The following is a 16,063-nucleotide window of genomic DNA, read 5'->3' on the forward strand; positions in this document are numbered from 1 at the left end:
TAAATGTCTGGTAGAATTCCCCTGGGAAGCCATCTGGCCCTGGGCTTTTATTCGTTGGGAGATTTTTGATAACGGATTCGATTTCTTCACTGGTTATTGGTCTGTTCATGCTTTCTATCTCTTCCCGTTTGAATTTTGGCAGTGCATGCGCATTTAGGAATTTGTCCATTTCTTCTGTGTTGTCCAGTTTGCTGGCATATAATTTTTCATAGTAATCTAATCTTTCTTGAATGGCCTATTCATATCCTTTTTTTATTTTTCTATTATGTTGTCTTTTTTTTTTAATTTATTTTCGAGAGAGAGGGAGACAGAGGATCTGAGGCAGGCTCTGTGCTGACAGAGAGAGCCAGACACAGGGCTCAAACTTATGAACAATGAGATCATGATCTGAGCTGAAGTCGAACACTTAGCCAACTGTGTCATCCAAGTGTCCTGATCCTTTTGTTTAGAGTTGTGTGGAAGCTCTTCCCACATTTTAAATTTTAATCTTTTGTTTAATACGTTGCAATATATTTTCCTGCTTATAGCTTTTCTATATCCCTCATTTAGTATTATTTGTGTACAGAAGTTTTGAATTTCCATGTGTAAGACTTTTCCTTTACTGTTCTTAGTTAAAAGATAGGCCTCCCTTTTCTCCCAAATGATCTTTTCCTGTATTTTCTCCTAGTATTTCTCTAGTTTGTTTTTACATTTCTCTTTGGAATTTATTTTTCTACACACTAGAAAGTGAGGACCTAATATTAACTTTTTTCCTAAATCAATAATAATTGATAATTCATCCTTTCCTCCAATGATTTAAAATATCATCTTTGCTGCAAATTAAATTACTTTATATACATGTGGCCATCTCTGTCTATAGCAATATCACACTATCTCAGTCATTATGTTACAGTTTGTTTTGAAATATCTTTTCAATTTTTTTGTTCCTTTTAATTTCTTTATACATATTCTTTTCCAGTACTGAAAATAAATTTGAGGATCACCTTGTCAAGGCCCATAAAAAATGAAACTGGAATTATTTAGATTGCCTTGACATTACCAATTAATGTTGGAAGGCTGGGAAACTTAATAATCTTTACAACACTAAGTTACTTTATCTGGGAACAAGGTATTTATCCAAGTCATATTCTAGGTCTTTCAGTCAGGTTTTATTATTTTCCTCATGTAAGTCTTGTATATTACTTTCTTTTTTAGGAAATGCTTAGTTTTTCATGCTATTGTTAATGGGATCTTTTACTCTATTAGTTGTTCTAATTGACATATAGAAAAGACATTGATTTGTGTCTGTTAATCTTATATTTTGCCTCTTTATTGAACTCTCTTTTTAGTACAAATAGTTATTCAGTTGATGCTTTTGGATTTAAAATTTTACACATATAAAAAATGTTACGACTTTAGTGTGTGGTTTAAAAAGGTAAGATAAATAAATGTGTTCTCAGGATGAGAATGAGTCCATTTTACCTAATAGAATGACAGATAACCATTTAAAAATGCCTGTGTATATGAGACCAGAGAAGATAAATAGCAACTATCTTACTTTATGATACTAAGAGTCATGGAATTGTGGGCTGTGTGGACCTTCAGTTTCACTCGTGATGATGAGTCCAACCTCTAATATATTTCAACTAATTTATTGTTTTAAAATTTACATATGGCAGACACTTCTCCAAAGAGGACATCCAGATGGCCAACAGGCACATGAAACAATGCTCAGCATCACTCATCATAAGGGAAATACAAATCAAAACCACACTGAGATACCACCTCACACCAGTTAGAGTGGCTAAAATGAATAAATCAAGAGACTATAGATGCTGATGAGGATGTGGAGAGACGGGCACCCTCCTACACTGTTGGTGGGAATGTAAATTGGTGCAGCCGCTCTGGAAAACAGTGTGGAAGTTCCTCAAAAAACTATCCATAGAACTCCCCTATGACCCAGCAATAAAACTGCTAGAGATTTATCGAAGGGACACAGAAGTGGTGACACATAGGGGCACATGTACCCCAATGTTCATAGCAGCAATGTCAACAATAGCCAAATCATGGAAAGAGCCTAAATGTCCATCAACTGATGAGTGGATCAAGAAGATGTGGTATATATATACAATGGAGTATTACATGGCAATGAGAAAGAATGAAATCTGGCCATTTGTAGCAAAGTGGATGGACCTCAAAGGGTGTCATGCTAAGTGAAATAAGTCAGGCAAAGAAGGACAGATACCATATGTTTACACTCATAGGTCTAACAGGAGAACAGGAGAAACCTAATGGAGGACCATGGGGAGGGGAAGGGTGAAAGAGAGTTGGGGAGAGAGAGGGATGCAAAACCTGAGAGACTATTGAATGCTGAGAATGAACTGAGGGTTGAAGGGGAAGGGGAAGGGGTAAGGGAAGTGATGGTCATGGAGGAGGGCACTTGTGGGGAAGAGCACTGAGTGTTCTATGGGAACCAACTTGACAATAAACTATTATTTTAAAAAAGGAGATTAAAACTAAGCAGGAAATGATGGTAAAAATTAATATTGAGTCATTAGATAAGTTTTTTTATTAAATAAGTCATATTAAGTTTTTCTTAAAGTGAAATTAAACTAGATATAAATAACATAAAAGAATGTGGGAAGATTTTGGAATTAAAGCATTCCAAGGTCTTGTGGCTTTCAAGGGAGAATTGAGATATTGATTAATTTTAGGTTTAAGACAAGTATGTGAGAATTTTTGCTATCTATAGGAATAGCAATATACATAGCAAACGAATTAAATTTGATTAATAAAATACAAGGGAAAATTAAAATAGTTAAAACTACTGTAAATAGAAAACACAAAATTACTAGATCCTAGCATAAATCCAAACCTACCAGTAATCACTATTAAAGTAAACAGAATCACAATAAACTCATCAGCCCAAAGGAAAAAAAATTTTGTGGTAATTTTTTTACAGTAGCACTAGAAAAATTATATTACATAATATAATTCTATTTTTTAATGTTTTGTTTATTTTTGAGAGAGAGAAAGACACAGCATGAGCAGGAGAGGGTTAGAGAGAGAAGGAGACACAGAATCCGAAGACAGGCTCTAGGCTCTGAGCTGTCAGCACAAAGCATGATGTGGGCCTCGAACCCACAAACTGCGAGATCATGACCTGAGCCGAAGTCAGATGCTTAACTGACTGAGCCATCCAGGTACTGCCGTAATATAATTCTTTTATATCAAAAAGTATTTATCTATTATAGGAATTTTTAAAATTTTTAAAAAGCAGAGGCATCAGTAAATGTTAAAATAGATAAACATGAATTTAGAAGAGATGGGGAAGGGAGTATGTGTGGATCCTGAGTCACTTAAATGGAATCAAGGGTTCTGTGATATTCACATTGAACATTATTTACTTTTTATTGAAGTGTAGTTTACAAAGAATATTATGTTCGTTTCATGTGTACAGCATAGTGATTCAACATTTGTATGCTTGAAGTAATCACAATAAATCTAGCTACCAGCTGTCATCATACAAAATTCTTATGTATTATTAACTATATTCTCAATGCTGTATATTGTATCCCCATGTATTATTTATTTTATAACTGGAAAGTTTATACTTTTTAATCCCTTTCAACCAGAAGATTATTGATTTTTAATTAAAATAAAATTTATATATGGCAAGTTTATGTGGGTTGGTTTTTCTTTGTTTGTTTACTGATCTGTGAATCTTAATGATTCTTATAACCGCCACTACAAACAGGATATAGAACAACTGTAACACTCTTTCATCAGTCTCCCACTCCATCTCTAACCCTTAGAAACAATTGATCTGCTCATCATCACTATAGTTACATCTTTTCCAGGATGTCACCTAAGTGGAAATATGCTGGCTTTTGAACCTGGCTTCTTTCACTTAGCGTAATGCATTTCAGGTTCAGACGCTTAATCGACTGAGCCGCCCAGGCACCCCTCATGCTTTTGGTTTTATATCCAAAAAAATCCTTGCCCTACTTAAGGTCATGAAGATTTTCTCCTATATTTTCTTCTAAGAGTTTTATGGTTTTATATTTTACACTTAGGTTTATTGTTCATTTTGAATTAATTTTGTATATGGTGGCAGATATAGGTCAGTGTTCAGTTTTCGTATCCAGATGTCCAATTTTTCCAGGCCGATTGGTTGAAAAGAAGGTCTTTTCTCCATTGAATTGCCCTTGTACTTTCATTTCAAAAATGATTGAATTTATGAAGGTCTATTTCTGATCCTGTTCTGTTCCCCTGATATAAGTGTCTATTCTTTCACCAATAACACATACTCTTCTTTTCTGTAGTTTGATGATAGGTCTTAAAACCATGAAATGTGCATCCCTCCGCTTCATTCTTGTTTTGCAAAGTTGTCTTGGCTACTTTCATTTCTTTGCATTTCCATAAGAATTTCAGAATTACCTTGTCTCTATCTGCAAAGAATTCTCTAGATTTTTAATTGGGATTGCATTAAGTCTTTATATCAATTTGGGGAAAAAGTGACATTTTAACCATATTAAGTTTTCCAATCCGTGAAAAGGATAGTTCTCACCATTTATTATTTAAATTCTCTCTAATTTCTTTCATCAGGATTTTTAAATTTTCAAAATTTAGATCCTGCATATCCAACTATATCTATTATTTCATCTATGAAGAGCTGTTATAAATGGTACTGTTTTTAACTTTTGGATTCTAATTTTTATTGCTGGTATATAGAAACGCAAGAAAAGACCTTTATTCAGTGCTGTGATCAGAATATTACAGTTAGCAATCAACAGCATGGGTGTTAAAAAAAATCTACATTAAAACCATTTGTTGGAATGCTTTATACTTTCCACAGAACAGAAACTAAAATAACTTATTATGCAATTAGTTATGAACACAATCCTTGAATTTTTTTGCCCATACACACGAGAATTGTCTAAAACATGTCTTCTTCATCACAGTTAGGCCCTGCCACCACAACTAAACCCTACTTGGCTGATTTCACAAGTTTTTTGTAACCTGTAGCTTCCTTGTCATTTCTCTGGCTCTCCACTCCTACTTAGCTTGGTCTCCTGGCAGTAATTATAACCTGCCACTGCCAAAACTACCACTGCTGCTGGAACCACCATAGCAACCTTGGTTTCATGGTTTGGCAAAGTTTTGGCCTCCACCACCACAAGGGCCAGAGCCTCCAAAAACTTCCTCCTTTCATGGGCCCAAAATTTGAAGTGTGATTGTTGTAATTGCCAAAATTCTTATAGCTTCCGCCATCTCCAAAGCTGCTGCCATTGTTACCAAATCCATTATAGCCATTCTCACTGCCACCATACCCACCACCACCTCGACTGCCACCAAAGCCACCACACCCACTGAAGTTTCTTCCATAACCAAAGTTATCAGTCCCATCAAAGCTACCCCCATGACGACCACCCAAATTTCCAGAACCACTTCACCCCCTTCTTGGCTGCCTGAAGCACTAGCATCTCCTGCTTAGTTAGGGCTTTCCTTACTTCACAGCTGTGGCCGTTCACATTATGGTATTTTTCAAATGATAATCTTGTCTACAGAGTCGTGGTCATCAAATGTTTCAAAAGCAAAGGCTCTCTTTTTGCCACTGCCTCGGTCAGTCATGATTTTGATCACTTCGATTTTCCCATACTGTTCAAAAGGATCTCTTAGATGAAGTTCTTTGGTGTCTTCTTTAATGCCACCAACAAAAATCTTTTTCACAGTTAAGGGGGCCCCGGGTCTTTGAGAATCTTCTCTTAAGACAGCTCTCTTTCCAGAGAGCTGTGGTTCCACAACTCTTCCATCCGCCTCCTCCACAGTGGCGTACATGACAAACCTAAGCCTCTGGAGTGTTACCTCTGGATCTGTCATTGTCACACAGTCCGTAAGCGGTCCCCATGGCTCCAAATGGCTCCTCAGACTCTCATCGGTTGTTTCAAAGCTCAAACCTCCAAAGAACTCCCTCAGCTGTTCAAGCTCTTCATGACAAAGGTATTCACAATCACAGTGGGAAGGGAGCCTTTTTTTTCTTTAAGTTTATTTATTTATTTTGAGAGACAGAGAAAGAGAGACAGAAAATCCCAAGCAGGCTCTGCACTGTCAGCCTGGAGTCCGATGCGACGCTCAAACCCACAAACGATGAGATCATGACCTGAGCTGATATCAAGAGTTGGAAGCCTAATTGGCTGGGCCACCCAGGTGCCCCAGGTGGGGAGACTTTGACAATGCTTACTCGGTGGCATCCATGGGCAGAAAAGCGCATGTTGATTTTTTTATGTTAACTTTGTACACTATAACCTTATTAAGTCACTTATTAGTTCCAGTGGCTTTTTGTGTACATTCCTTAGAATCCTCTATGTGGATAAATGTGTTCTCTGCAACAGATATATGAAAAAAGTACTCTACACCAATAATCATCAGGGAAATTAAAATCAAAACCACAATGATATATCATCTCACACCAGTTTAAATGGCTGTTGTATCAAAAAGAGATAACAAATGTTGGTAAGGATGTAAGAAAAAGGGAACTCTTGATGTTATTGGTAGGAATGTAAATGGGCACAGCCCTTATATAAAACAGCATGAATGTTCCTCAAGAAATTAATAGAACTACATTATGATCCAAATATTGCACTTCTATGTATATATCCAAAGGAAGCAAAATCAGTATCTGTATTCCCATGTTTATTGCATCATTATTCACAATAATTAAGATAGAGAATCTAAATATTCATCAACAGGTAAATGGATAAAGAAACTGTGGCATAAATTTTTTACTCGACACTTCTTCAGAGGCAAGGGAATTAAAAGAAAAAATGAACTATTGGGACCTCATCAAGATAAAAAGCTTCTGCACTGCAAAGGAAACAATCAACAAAACTAAAAGGCAACTGACAGAATGGGAAAAGATAGTGGCAAATGGCATATCAGATAAAGGGCTAATATCCAAAATTTATAAAATACTCCATACCCAAGAAACAAATAATCCAGTGAAGAAATGGGCAGAAGACATGAAGAGACACTTCTCCAAAGAAAACATCCAAATGGCCAACAGACACATGAAACAGTGCTCAACATCATTCATCATCAGGGAAATACAAATCAAAGCCACACTGAGATACCACCTCATGCTGGTCAGAGTGGCTAAAATGAACAAATCCGGAGACTATAGATGGTGGCAAAAATGTGGAGAAATGGGAACCCTCTTCACTGTTGGTGGGAATGCAAACTGGTGCAGCCGCTCTGGAAAACAGTGTGGAGGTTCCTCAAAAAATTAAAAATAGAACTACCCTATGACTCAGCAATAGCACTGCTAGGAATTTACCCAAGAGATGCAGAAGTGCTGATGCATAGGGGCACATGTACCCCAATGTTCATAGCAGCACTTTCAACAATAGCCAAATTATGGAAAGAGCCTAAATGTCTATCACCTGATGAATGAATCAAGAACATGTGGTTTATACATACAATGGAATATTACTTGGCAATGAGGAAAAATGAAATCTGGGCATTTGTAGCAATGTGAATGGAACTAGAGGGTATTATGCTAAGTGAAATAAGTCAGTCAGAGAAAGACAGATACCATATGTTTTCACTCATATGTGGATCTTGAGAAACTTACAGAAGACCATGGGGGAAAGGAAGGGGGAAAACATAGTTACAAACAGAGAGGGAGGGAGGCAAACCATAAGAGACTCTTAAATACTGAGAACAAACTGAGGGTGGATGGGGGATGGGGGAGAGGGGAAGTGGGTGATGGCATTGAGGAGGGCACTTGTTGGGAAGAGCACTGGGTGTTGTATGGTGTTGTATGTCAAACCAATTTGACAATAAATTATATTTTTTAAAATAAATAAATAAATAAATAAATAAACTGTGAGATATATATATATATATATATATATATATATATATACACACACAATACAGTATTATTCAGCCATTAAAAAAGAAGGAAACCTGTCTGCCATTCTTTACAACATGGATGAACCTAGAAGGCATTATGCTAAGTGAAATAAGCCTAAGAGAGAAAGAAAAATACTGTATGGTATCATTTATATGTGGAATCTTGAAAAAAATGTTGAACTCATAGAAACAAAGTAGAATAGGGATTATCAGGAACCACGAGGGAGAGAAAAATAAGATTTTGATCCAAGGATATGAAATTTCAGTTATAAGATAAATAAGTTCTAAGGAACTACTATGCAGCAGGATGAATATAGTAAATAAAATGATATTATATACTTGAAACTTGCTAGTGGGGTAAATCTTAACCATTCCCACCACACACACACACACACACAAAAGGTAACTACATGAGATGGTAGATGTATTAATTAACTTAACTATGGTACTCATTTCACAATGGTATATATATATATATATCAAATTGCTGTAAGCCGCATCGGCCTTACTGGATAACAGAGCCACAGTGAGGAAATGGCAGACGTTTGCACAGCTCCTGCCAAGAGAGGTGAAACGATATCTCCTTCTACTACTGCTGCTCATGTTGAAACTAAGCCTGTTGTCATTAATTAGGCCTTACAGCCTTCCAGATCAGACCAATATTCCCCACACAGTTACCCCATAAGAAAAACCATTTTCCTGTCCCCGCATAAGAGATTTTAGATCAAAACATTACAAATGTTTGACAAAAGGCCCTTCTAATGAGCCTTGCAGACCCAAAACATAGACTTAAAGGGGTTAAAAACACAAAAATTGCATTTGAGTCTAGCCTGGAGAAAAGGAGCCTAATTTGGATAAAAAATAATTATAAGGTCAAAAACGTAGTCCGTTTCAGTCTGGTCTGAAGAGAATTGGAGCCTAAACTGGAGATTAGAAGTGGGAAGCAAGGACAAAACATAGTGCCTTCCCAAGGTCTGCATTCTACCTTGTACTGACTTCAGTTATGAAGATGGATAAGGATGTGAAAAATCCAAGTCCAAGGCCAACACACATAGCGCCCCCATTGTGCTTGCATCAACAAAAGGGCTTTCTCAACTAACTTGTTAGCAAGCATTCTTTCTCTTGCGGTTTGTGAGCCTAATAAAAGGGCTCCTGGCCTATCTGTGTACAGCTTGACCTATGTTTTAATATGTATGTGATCCTGCCTTTTGCTAAAAACATCCTGTTATGTTCTTGGTGTGGGATTTGCTCAACCTCACTGTAAGTGCATTACATGATTTGGTTGTAATTTGTTAATCAAAAACAAAGTCATAATTATTGGCAAAAAGCCAACCCATAGAAAGTGAGATAGGTTTGTCACTTTCTTGATCTTGGGGACTGACGCAAAAATGAATGAGATAGTTCTATGTATACTTTCAATGATTAAAGCGTCTTATCATAAAAAATTAGCCATTATAAAAAATTTCTATTTTTCTAAGGTCATCACTTCCAATGATTAAAACATTTTGTCACTAAAAATTAGTCACTGTAAACAATTCCTATTTTCTGATGTCATGTTATTGCTTGATCAATAAAAAGAGACACCAAAACAGACAGAGCAGAGTTGCCTGCCTGATGATCAAACATGTGGCTCTCTCGTCACTCTTGTGCCGACACCGTCCATCTTTTCAGAAAACCCTGGACCTGCTGGAGCTGGACTCCAGCAGCAAATCATCTTGTTGTACACCTTAAAAATGTATAATTTTATTTGTCAATAATTTCCTCAATTAAACTTTGGGGAGTATCCATGTGCAAGTTTCTGTGTGGACAGAAGTTTTCTTTTTTTTTCTTTTTTTTAAAGTTTATTTATTTATTTTGTGAAAAAAAGAGGGTGCAAGCAGGGGATGGGTAGTGAGAAAGGGAGAGCGAGCAAAACCCAAGGAGGCTCCCTGCTGTCAGTGCAGAGCCCAATGTGGGGCTCTAACTCACGAACCATGAGTTCATGACCTGAGCCAAAGCCAAGAGTCAGATGCTTAATTAACTGAGCCATCCAGGTGCCCTGGACACAAGTTTTCAATTCCTTTGGGTAAATACCAAGAATCATGATTGCCAAATGGATGGTTAAAGTATATACAATTTGTGAGAAAACACCAATTGCTTTCCAAAGTGGCTGTGCCATTACGGATTCTCACCAGCAATGAATCAGAGTTCCTGTTGCTCCACAGCCTTGCCAGCATTTGGTTTGTCAGTGTTGTAGATTTTAGCCATTCTCATAGATGTGTACTATTACCTCCTTGTCAGTTTAATGTGCATTTACCTGGTGACGTATGATGTGGAACATCTTTTCCTATGCTTCTTTGCCATCTATCTATCTTCTTTAGTGAGTTTTATTCTTTTCCAGATGTCTTGGCTAAGATTTTAAAATCAGCTTCAAACACACATGCATGTGCACACACGCTCTTCTACATGTTGAGATTTTGACTGGCATTGCATTGAATTTGAAGATTAAATTGCTGTGAACGGACATCTTTACAATATTCACTCCTACAACTCATGAACATGGTATCTCATTCCATTAATGTAGGTTTTTACATAGTTTTCCAATATTTTTCTCCACTTTCTGCACAGAGAACTTGCACATCTTTTTGGGTTTATCCCCAGGAATTTGATATTTTGATGTGATACAAATGGGATTTTTTAAATTTTCATTTAAAATTATTTTAAAAGACTGTCTGCCATGTAGAACCCAATGTATTATGGGTTTCATAACATGTTGAAATGAAAAATATGACAATAATAAAATTCAGGGGAAATAAAATTATGAGCATACTGTTGTAATACTCTTACATTGTGGGACAGTTAAAGAATAATTCAAGATAGACAGTAATAAACTAAGAATGCTTATTGTAATCATCAGAATAACCACTAAAAATATAAAAAATTGATTTAAAAAGATAATAAAAGAGGAAAAATGAAGAACTAAAATGTACTTTTTGAAAACTTGTTACTTTTTGAGAGAGAGAGAGAGAGCAAGCAGAGAGGGGCAGATGAAGACAACACAGAGCCCTGCATGGGAATCTGTCTCATGACCATGAGATCATGACCTGAGCCAAAATCAAGAGTCAGATGCTTAACCAACTGAGCCACCCAGGCGCCCCTAAGAACTAAAACACACTTGATTAAGCTGAAGGAAAGTAGGAAAGGAGGAGCAAACAAAGGAGAGACGTAAAATTTAAAAATAAGTCAATTTTGGGGTGCCTGAGTGGCTCAGTCAGTCTGACTTTGGCTCAGGTCATGATCTCACGAGCCGTGGGTTTGAGACCCTTGTTGGGCTCTGTGCTGACAGCTCAGAGCCTGGAGCCTGCTTCAGAGTCTAAGTCTCTTTCTCTCTCTTCTCCTCCCCCACTCACATTCTGTCTCTCTCCTTCTTTCTCAAAAATAAACAAACATAAAAAAACAAAAAATAAATTAATTTCCAGTAACTATATCAGCAATCACAATAAATGTAAAAGGATTAATTAGTCTTTAAAGTTTATTTATTTGAGAGACGGCACTTGGTGTAAGCAGGGGACAGGCAAAGAGACAGGGAGACAGAAAATCCACGACAGGCTCCTCACTTCAGTGCAGAGTCCGACACAGGGCTTGATCTCAAGAACTGTGAGATCATGACCTGAGGGGAAATCGAGAGTCAGACACTTAACTGAGCCACCCAGGCATCCCAGGACTAATTACTCTTAAACGAAAAAGATTGTCAGTGTGCCTGGCTGGATCAGTTGTTAGAGCATGTGGCTCTTGATCACAGGGTCATGAGTTCAAGCCCCACCTTGGATGTAGAGCTTACTTAAAAAATAATAATACATCTTAAAAAAAAGAAAAGAAAAAAATGTTAGAATACTAAAAACAAAGACCCAACAATATCCTGCCTAAAAAAACACTCTTAAAATAGAAGTAATTAACATAAATGTGAGTAATTGGAAATAAAATGAGAAAAGATATTTCATGCAAATAGAAACCATATGAATATCGATGTGGTTATATTAATAAATGTCAAAGTAAATTTTAAGGAAGAAGTAAAAGAAAAAAAGAAAGAAATTTATAATTACAAGATAAATTTCATAGAAAGACGACATAATCTTAAATGTATTTGCACCTAGGGGTGCCTGGGTGGCTCAGTTGGTTGAGCATCTGACTTCGGCTCAGGTCATGATCTTGGTGTTCATGAGTTCAAGGCCTGCATCGGGCTCACTACTGGCACAGAGTCAGCTTCAGATCCCCTGTCCTTCCCCTACCTGCTTCTCGTCTCTGTCCCTCCTCTGCCGGCTCTCTCTCTCTCAAAAATAAATAAACATTAAAAAAAATTTAATAAAAACAAAGAAAATAACCCATTCATCAAAGATGCAATTACAGTAGAACAATTAAGCAATTATTTAAAAAACTTTTTAGAACCCAACCATTCCCTCATTAGGGAGTTGTCCCTTGTTGTTTTGTTCTATTTTAATCCTTTTTTTTTTTTTTAATTTGAGGTGGAAGGGGGAGGGACAGAGCGGGAGAGAGACTCCTAAGCAGACACACTAATCAGTGTGGAGACTGATGCAGGGCTCCATCCCACAACCCTGGCTGGAATCATGCATGACCTGAGCCTAAATCAAGAATCCAATTCCTAGGTGGTTCAGTCAGTTAAACATCCAGTTCTTGATTTTGACTCAGGTCATGATATCACAGTTCCTGGGATCAAGGTCTACACTGGGCTCTGCGCTAACAGGGAAGATCCTGTTTGGGACTTTCCCTCCCTTCCTCTCTCTGTCTCTCTCTTTCTGCACCCCTCCCCCACTCTTTCTCTAAAAAAGAAAAAAAAGCATTGGACATTCAACCAACTGGGCCACCCTGGTGCCCCTTTAATAGTATTTTAAATATCTTTAAATCCTTTTTTAATGTTTATTTTTTTTTTACTTTTGAAAGACAGAGGGAGACAGTTGAGCAGGGGAGGGTCAGAAAGGGAGATACAGAATCTGAAGACAGGCTTCTGGCTCTGAGCTAGTTGTCAGCATAAAGCCCGAAGCTTGAACCCAAGAACAGGAGATCATGACCTGAACCGAAGTTGGACGCTTAACCAACTGAGCCACCCAGGCATCCCTCTTCAAATCTTTTAAATGGATTTATAGTCTGTATGTCTAACCATCTTTGAAAATCACGGGGGCGCCATGCCGGGTTCTGTGCTGACAGCTCAGAGCCTGGAGCCTGCCTCAGATTCTGTGTCTCCCTCTCTGTCTGCCCCTCCCCTGCTTGAGACTCTATCTGTCTCTCTCTCTCAAAAATAAACATTACCAAAAAAAAAAAACAAACAAACTAGGAAAAAAAAGTCACGAAGGCCAGGGTCTTCCGTTGCCCGTTTTGTGGGTGACAGCACGGCGTACAGCCCGCAGGAAGCACAGCCTGGCTGCTGGCCCAGAGGTTCATCTCAGATGAGCCGGTTCACAGAACATGTCCTTCAGGTTACTCTTGAACAAATCTCTGGACCCTCATCTTGTGCAAGGGTATATCCCATCGGTATTTGTTTCTTAGAGCGTCTCTAACTAACCACCACAAGTTTAGTGTCTTGAAACAATATACCTTTATTCTCTTACATTTCTGGAGACCAGAAACCCAAAATGAGTTTCTCTGGGCCCAAAGTCATAGTGTCTGTAGGGCTGTGCCCCCTCCAGAGGTTATAGGGGAGACTCTGTGTCATTACTTTTTCCAGCTTCTTCTTCCTCTGTCTTCACTGTCAGCAGCAGACCACCTGCCTTCAACAATCCACGGGGTCTTCTGTCTCTACCCTCAAAGCTTCCTCACTTTCCCTTTTATGGGGACACCCCTGAATAATCCAGGATTATCTCCCCATCTGAAGACCCTCACTGTAACGGGTTCTGCGAAGTCTCTTTTGTCATCTACAGTAACATCCATAGGTTCTCCGAAGTAGAACATGGATCTCTTGGGGGACCATGTTTTCAGTGTAACACAATGTCTGTGCTTTAGCTCCTCATTTCCCTTTGGTATGATTTTCCCTCCCTCTTCTGCCTAACAAAATACCTAGCACACCGCAGGCGTAGAATAGCGACTATGCTGTAAGTGACTCCTGTACTAGCCAGGACTGACTGATACAGGCGTTACCACTGTAACAAATCTCCAAATATATTTCTCACTCATGTCACAGTCCGGTGCTGATCAGACAGCTTTCCTTGGAAGTTCTTCAAACAAGATCTAAGCTAAGCTCCTTCATTTACAGCTGACATCTTAAAAGAAGTGTCTTCGAAAGGGCCATATGTATTGAATGAATGCAGAATGCAGACTTAACAGAAAGAATTAGGACACGGGAGAACCTCTGTTCAAAAGCTCATCCTGGGTTAGGACTTTTCAGAGACTCCTCTGTACAATTATACATGTATCCATACACACATGCATACATGCATGTACACACACTCCTTCAAAAGCCTAATATATATTACCTTGGAATTAATCGCTGTCATCTATCCAGTCTATTATGTGTGTTACTGTTCTTTTCCAAGCGCATGAGTAACTGAGTTGAACCTACCTTTACATTAGTTTGTACGTATTGTTACAGTCCAGTGAAGAAATTGGTTCATTTGTATATTGGCAGTTAGACTAAACAGAAAATTTGTGTCAAGGTTTAAAACATTTTACAAGTAATTTAAAAATAATACAAAACATATTTTCCAGATTTCAAAGTAATTGGGACACCTGGTGGCTCAGTTGGCTAAGCACCCAACTCTCAGTTTCAGCTAAGGTCACGATCTCACAGTTTCTTGAGTTTCAGCCCCATGTTGGGCTCTGTGCTGACAGTGAAGGGCCTGCTTAGGATTCTCTCTCTTCTCCCACTTTCTGCCCCTCCCCTGCTCATGCTGTCTCTGTCTCTCTCTAAACAAATAAATAAATAAAAATAAGTTTTTTAATGTTTATTTATTTTTGAGAGAGAAAGAGCACAAGTGGGTGAGGAGCAGAAAGAGAGGGAGACACAGAAGCTGAAGCAGGCTCTAGGCTCTGAGCTGTCGGCACAGAGCCAATGTGGGGCTTGAACTCAAGCACTGTGAGATCATGACCTGAGATGAAGTCGGGTGCTTAACTGCTTCACCAACGGAGCCATCAGGTGCCCTTAAAAATTTTTTTTGGCACCTAAAAGAATATTTTTTAAATAATTAACTGCAAAACACTAAGTAGTAAAGAACTAAAATAATATTACATTTTAAATATTAAGTTTTAAAAGTAATTCTTGCTTTGTTCTGAAATTGTAAAACTGATTCGGTAAGGAGAAATTAACATGCAGTTTATAGAGGTACTTACTGTTTTCCTATTCATAGGTATCTCTAGTGCATTCAACATTGTCCAATTCATGAATAACTAATTTGTAAGGTTTTTTTATTAAAAAAATTTTTTTAATGTTTGATTTATTTTTGATACAGAGAGAGACAGAGCATGAGAGGGGGAGGGGCAGAGAGAGAAGGAGACACAGAACCAGAAGCAGGCTCCAGTTTCTTGAGCTAGCTGTCAGCACTCTGACTCAGTGGGTGAAATCCTACGTCCCTTACACTGGCCTCCTCTGCATGATTTTATATTTGAAAAAATTAACTTCTGTTTTCTTTTTAATTTGTTTTTTTAATGTTTATTTATTTTTGAGAGACAGAGCACGAGCAGGGGAGGGGCTGATAGGGAGACACAGGATCCCAAGCAGGCTCCAGGCTTTGAGCTGTCAGCCCAGAGCCAGATGTCCGCCCATGCGGGGTTGGAACTCACTAGCAAGCTGTGAGATCACGACCTGAGCCATGAGAGAAAACACTTTTAAAAAGTATTTCTATTTTACTGAAATTCTCTGTTTATGTTGGGACTTCTCGGCTCAACTTAACAGCGCCTCTAAGTAGGAAACAATCCCCTTCTCACTGAACCCCAGCAGGCAGCTCAGTGCACAGATCTTTTAAGTAAATTTCTACCACCAGGGGGGAACTAAGAGCCACTCTGTGGGGTGAGAGTGGGGTGGCAGGGAGGATGAGGGTGCCGGGGTCTGTTTTAACAAATCTCCTTAAAGGTAGCTGTTCTCCACCTAAGCTTTTTAGAGCAAGACTTGCTTTGGGGTTGTCACTAGTTTCCCTTCTCTAGGAGGGGTTTATCACTTTAAGGCAGATACCAGGAAGTTCGT

General features: G+C 38.2%; 1 pseudogene; it reads right to left on the bottom strand.

Moving 5' to 3' along the window:
- Positions 1-5,064: 5,064 nt before the first annotated feature.
- LOC115297593 lies at positions 5,065-8,499 on the bottom strand (annotated as a pseudogene).
- Positions 8,500-16,063: the final 7,564 nt, after the last annotated feature.

The sequence above is a fragment of the Suricata suricatta genome, chromosome 8 (genome assembly GCF_006229205.1).
Source record: "Suricata suricatta isolate VVHF042 chromosome 8, meerkat_22Aug2017_6uvM2_HiC, whole genome shotgun sequence".
In the NCBI taxonomy this organism is placed as follows: Eukaryota; Metazoa; Chordata; class Mammalia; order Carnivora; family Herpestidae; genus Suricata; species Suricata suricatta.